Source organism: Leptosomus discolor, unplaced genomic scaffold (assembly GCF_034619465.1).
Source record: "Leptosomus discolor isolate bLepDis1 unplaced genomic scaffold, bLepDis1.hap2 HAP2_SCAFFOLD_35, whole genome shotgun sequence".
Lineage (NCBI taxonomy): Eukaryota > Metazoa > Chordata > Aves > Leptosomiformes > Leptosomidae > Leptosomus > Leptosomus discolor.
The window spans coordinates 528857-534183 of record NW_028237764.1 but is presented as its reverse complement, the minus strand read 5'-3'; the positions used below and the strand labels follow the sequence as shown (position 1 = coordinate 534183).

The 5327-nt window shown below is 53.5% G+C and overlaps 1 pseudogene; it reads right to left on the bottom strand.

The window, feature by feature from the left end:
• Positions 1 to 692: 692 nt before the first annotated feature.
• On the bottom strand, positions 693 to 1628 carry LOC147412893 (olfactory receptor 14A16-like; annotated as a pseudogene).
• Positions 1629 to 5327: the final 3699 nt, after the last annotated feature.

Genomic DNA, 5327 nt, shown 5'->3' with positions numbered 1-5327 from the left:
CTCTCCGGTCTTCTGTCCCTGTACCTGCTGCATCTCCACTGGCTCCCACAACACTGCAGAGTCCTTGTTTCTGGATACCTGCATTTAGTGGTTTACTCTGGTGGGACTTAGAGGGTGTTTCACTGTCTGAGTCCTCATTCTCTGCTCCTCCCCACGGCATGTGGCAAGTCCCCATCCTCCCCTGGTCTCTCCAGATTCCTTTCCAGAGGGACGGACATCTGCCATTGCCCCTTTCATAGCTGTGGTACCTTCAAGAAGGTGACTGGGAGCTCATCTACAATCTCCACTGCTCCTGGACACCATGAAGAGATTTTTTCACTCAAGTTTTTGTGTTTAAAAGATCCCTGTGTTACTGTGAGGTTCTGCCCATGAGCACAGGGAGAAGAGAAGGAGAAAATATGCTTTTACCATCCAAATCTTGGGTTGCTCTTGGCGGCAGCTGTAGAAGGAGAGCTCAGGCTTCAAGCACTGAACTGAGGAGATCCCCCTTTATTGCAGAGATGCTATTACAAGGGTCAGGTTGACACAGTGTCTTTACTTCTGCAAGGATCAGACACAACAAGTCAGTTCCTCAGGAGAAGAGGCATGAAACCAAGCAATTCCCTCTGAGTGTGATTCTCCAAGGGAAAAACCCCAGAGCTTGGCCCAAACTCTGGGCAAAACCGTGGGCACTCTGCAGAGAAGGAGGCAGATTATTGCTGATGGAATAAGTATCATTGGATCAGTTTCCACACTGCTTCCTTGAGCTCCTGGTTCCTCATGCTGTAGATGAGGGGGTTCACTGCTGGAGGCACCACCAAGTACAGAACTGCCAGCACCAGGCCAAGAGCAGGGGAAGAGGTGGAGGGGGGCTTCAGGTAGGCAAACATGGCGGTGCTGAGAAACAGGGAGACCACGGCCAGGTGAGGGAGGCAGGTGGAAAAGGCTTTGTGGCGTCCCTGCTCCCAGGGGATCCTCAGCACAGCCCTGAAGATCTGCACGTAGGACACCACAATGAACACAAAACACCCAAAGGCTAAACAGGCACCGACCACAAGTACCCCAGCCTCCCTGAGGTAGGTGTCTGAGCAGGAGAGCTTGAGGATCTGGGGGATTTCACAGAAGAACTGGTCCACAGCATTGCCTTGGCAGAGGGGCAGTGAAAATGTATTGGCCGTGTGCAGCACAGCATAGGGAAAAGCAGTGCCCCAGGCAGCTGCTGCCATGTGGACACAAGCTCTGCTGCCCAGGAGGGTCCCGTAGTGCAGGGGTTTGCAGATGGCAACGTAGCGGTCGTAGGCCATGACGGTGAGAAGAAAATACTCTGCTGCCATAAAAAAGACATATGTAAATAGCTGTGCAACACATCCTGAGTAAGAGATGGCCCTGGTGTTCCAGAGGGAATTGGCCATGGCTTTGGGGAGAGTGGTGGAGAGGGAGCCCAGGTCAAGGAGGGAGAGGTTGAGGAGGAAGAAGTACATGGGGGTGTGGAGGTGGTGGTCACAGGCTATGGCAGTGATGATGAGTCCGTTGCCCAGGAGGGCAGCCAGGTAGATGCCCAGGAAGAGCCCGAAGGTCAAGAGCTGCAGCTCCCGTGTGTCTGCGAATGCCAGGAGGAGGAACTGGGTGATGGTGCTGGCGTTGGACATTTGCTGCTCCTGAGCATGCGGACCTGTCCATGGAGGAAAAGCCAGTGAGAAATTAAGGTGGCATTTTCTGAGCAAACCCTGTTCCACTTGATTTCTCAGCAACAGCTAAAAACATCAGTGTACTATCAACCTTCTGCTCATATCAAATCACATACTGAATCCAAAACACAGCACTGTTCTTGGTACTATGAAGAAGAAACAGCTCTATCTCAGCCTAAACCAGGAAAATAACAGTACATGCCGTGTTGGTGTCTCAGCTGCACTTCTGTCCTCCATCCCCCACACCAATGAGTGTAACAGCAAGAATGAGGGCAGCAGGGAGAAGATGAGATGCTAAAGTCCCCCTGCCAGCGGAGGCAGGAGAGGGAGATGCAGTCGGACACTTGAGCGTGTCTCCTCTGTGGTGGTCAGGTTGCTGGGAAGGCGACTCATGTCCAAATCCCCGTGACATTAAGGGCAGAGGCTCTGCTGCGTGAGTGAGGAGACCAGTGGGTTGCTCCAGGGAAGCATCTGCACTGAAGGGAATGGCAGGGATATGCCTGAATCCCCTTCCCACAGCATGTCTGGGAGCAGTTCTCTCCTCCTCCCTGCCCATGTCTCTGCTTCCTGGAGCTTGTCTTGGCCAGGACCTGTTTCTCTGTCCCCACATCTCCTCCCTCTTCACACTGACAGACCCCATCCCACCTGCCATGTCCACAGCTCTGCCCTGCAGACACCTCCTGGCAGCAGAGCTCTGCCCAGGGACATCTCTGTGTGGGCAGGGGTTAATGAGCAGCTCAGACAAGTCCCAACAACAAATGGGGTCTCAAGGCCTGGTGCACAACGCAGAAAGAAATTCCCATTTCTCCCTGCCCACCCAGCAAACCAAGAGGACAAAACTCACAGCCCAGATTTCTTCCCTTTCAGGTGAACAGTTCCTTGACGTGCTGTTTCCAGAAGGAGCCTCTGCAAATGTTGTGGGGGTGATCTGGAGCTGGGAGCAGCCCTGACCCACGCAGTTCCCCCCTGCCAGCAGAAGGAGCCTCCCTTGCTGGGAGTCACTCCTTCCACCCACAGCATCTCCCCACAGTGCCGTGGGGAGCTCCCTGGGCAGGCTGAGAGCTGACCCTGGCAGACAGCAGAGTCCCTGCTCTGGCACACAGCCCCTGGGGGGCAGGGACCCTGCTCTGAAGGGCAGCCCTGGGCACCCCTGCCTGCACACCTACCTTCACACCCCGCAGGTGTCCCTGAGAGAAGGCAGCCATCATGCCCGGTGCATCTGGTGGGGCAGCAGGGAGTCCCTCACCTGCAGCACGTCCTCCTCCTCTACACTAGAGAAACTGTTGGAATCCTCGTGAAAGACTCTATGTCTTGTGGGGTGTTCCAGGATTTGGATAGCCCTACAGAAGCACCAGCTGCATTGCCCTGATCCCAGAGACTTACCATGTAGATGGCTGTAAAAATTTCTTTTCCAATAAACTCTCAGCATCCTCCCCTCCAGACTGGCATTAAGCTCTCTCAGCCTCACTTCTCTCCTCTTGGTGCCTGCAGGCAGTGCCCTCAGCCCTGCTGCGCTTTGCACAGGAGCTGCTCCTGGGCAGAGCTGTCTCCCTGCAGCTCTGCCTGCTTGCCAGCAGCTCCCCCCACCCCAGGAGCCCAGCCCAGCTCAGCAGCAGGGGAGCAGCCCAAGGCAGCCCTTTCTCTGCCCCCTCTGGGCTCCCTTGTGGTTTCCCTGGGGCTCCAGGGGAACCTGCTGTCAAACAGGCTGAAGGACTCACTGATGTTCCCTCCCTCAGCTGGGCACAGACACTGACTGACAGCTGTGTCATTTCTGCTGTCAGAAAAAGAAATGGACGTGAGAATAACCTTTTCTTGTCCTATCACTAGACAGGACACATGGAAGGTGACAGGGCACAATTGTGCCCCTGTACTCAGCACAGTGATACCACACCTTGACTACTGTGTCCAGTTTTGGGCCCCACAGTAGAGGAAAGACCTTGAGGTCCTGGAGCGGGTCCAGAGAAGGGCAACGGAGCCGGGGAGGGGTCTGGAAAACATGTCCTATGAGGAGCGCCTGAGGGAATGGGATTGTTGAGCCTAGCGAAGAGGAGGCTGAGAGGAGACCTTATTGCTCTCTACAAGTACCTGAAAGGAAGTTGCAGTGAGGCTGGTGTTGGTCTCTTCTCCCAAGTAACTAATGACAGGACAAGAGGTAATGGCCTCAAGCTGTGCCAGGGGAGGTTTAGATCGGATATTGGGTAAAATTTCTTTCCTGAAAGAGTGGTTAGACATTGGAACAGGCTGCCCAGGGAGGTGGTGGAGTCACCATCCCTGGAGGTGTTCAAATGACGTATAGATGTGGTGCTTAGAGACATGGTTTAGTGTTGGGCTTGGTAGTGTGAGGATAATGGTTGGACCTGATGATCTTAGAGGTCTTTTCCAAGTGAAATATTTCTATGATTCTACGATCAGCATGGTATCGAATACCGCTTGGCTAGTTCGGTTTGGCTGTCCTGGCTGTGCCCCCTCCCAGCTTCTTGTGAAAATTAACCCTATCCTAGCCAAACAAAGGACACACTTTCTCTTGCTAAATTCCACAGTGGCCCCACAGTTTCTTTGTTTCTTCTTTAACTGCAACTTGCGTAGCACCAGCTCATCTTGGGGCCTTTGAAATCCCTTGAGAGAGTCACCTGGACATGCCCATGGGCCATGGCAGGAGGCTGTCCTTAAAGACCAGCTGGACTGAGCTCTGCTCAGTGCTCAGGACTTGTGCTCTGCCCTTCAGTGCTTCTCTGCCCTGCTCAGTGCTCTGCCCTTCACTGCTCCGGTCCGGAAGATCCTCAAGCGAATGGCCCCCGAACAGGCCACAGTCTACAGCTCTGAGATCTTGTGTCTGCCCTTGTTGCTGTCCTTTTCACACTCTGCTCAGGATCTGGGACCTGCCCCTATTTCAGGGTCATTACAACAGAGCCTGACTCTGCTTTTAACATCCCTGAGCAGCTCTTCCACGTCGGCAAGCACTAGATCCAAGCAAGCATCATGTTTGTTGGGCCACCTGGCAGCTGTGAGAAGAAGCTTTCTCAAAAACCCAAGGCCATGAGATTTTGGGCTGAGTCACTCCTCGACAGCCCGGCCCCTGATGAGAAGAAACTCCTGAGCACTCGTTGGTCTGTGCTGCTGCCTTGACAGCAGCATAGGGGCATTTAGAATATAGAATCATAGAATCCTTTAGGTTGGAAAAGACCTTTAAGATCATCAAGTCTAACCATTCACCTCACACTGCCACGTCCACCACTAAACCATGTCACTAAGTGCCGCATCTACATGTCCTTTAAAGAACTCCAGGGATGGTGACTCTAACACTTCCCTGGGCAGCCTGTTCGAGTGCACGACAACGCACTCAGTGAAGAAATTTACCCTAATATCTCATCTAAATCTCCCCTGGCACAACTTGAGGCTCCTTCCTTTTCTCCTGTGACTTGTCACTTGAGAGAAGAGACTGAACCCCACCTGGCTTGAACCTCCTTTCAGGTAGTTGTAGACAGCGATAAGGTCTCTTTTCAGCCTCCTTTCCTCCAGGCTAAACAACCCCAGTTCCCTCAGCTCCTCCTCACATGACTGTTGCTGATACAGGACAGGATGCTTTTGGCCTTCTTGCCCGCCTGGGCACACTGCTGGCTCATGTTCAGCCAGATGTTGACCAGCACCCCCAGGTCCTTT